Here is a 493-nt window from a genome sequence, read left to right as displayed (position 1 = left end):
GGGCTGACCACTCACCCTGGGGGGGTGCTATTTTTGAAACAAACCCTGCACCCTCCAGGGTGTTAGCTGGCTCCACCCCACGAGCAAGCCAGTAGACATCCCCGTGGTCCTGGTGGTAGCCGCCTAGGACACACACCAGGAACCGCGTTCTGCAGACGTCTGATTTTTTTCCCGAGTCCTAAATGGGACCCTTTTCCTGGGCAGAGCTAAAGCTGCCTCTGGCTGGCACAGGGGCAGGCTCTCGGTGGTGGGGGTGGGGGCAGCGTTGTTCAAAACGCCCTTTAACACGCACATCCGGTGCCCGGGACGCACACACCTGCCGGCTTCCCTCTGGCCCTGCTGGACAGCCCGGGGCAGCTGGCTCAGGAGCTAGAATTACTGGGGCCTGACGTCAGCCAGGCCGGGGGCAGAGGCGGGCGCTCAGCCGGGCAGGCACTTGCGCGGCAGTTCCACTGTGGGGGCCCTGCAGCCTCCCGTGCACGGGGGAGAATGG

Source organism: Bison bison, unplaced genomic scaffold (genome assembly GCF_000754665.1).
Source record: "Bison bison bison isolate TAMUID 2011002044 unplaced genomic scaffold, Bison_UMD1.0 scf7180017864236, whole genome shotgun sequence".
Classification (NCBI taxonomy): domain Eukaryota; kingdom Metazoa; phylum Chordata; class Mammalia; order Artiodactyla; family Bovidae; genus Bison; species Bison bison.
The sequence above is the reverse complement of the archived record's forward strand: the minus strand, read 5'-3'. Positions refer to the sequence as shown.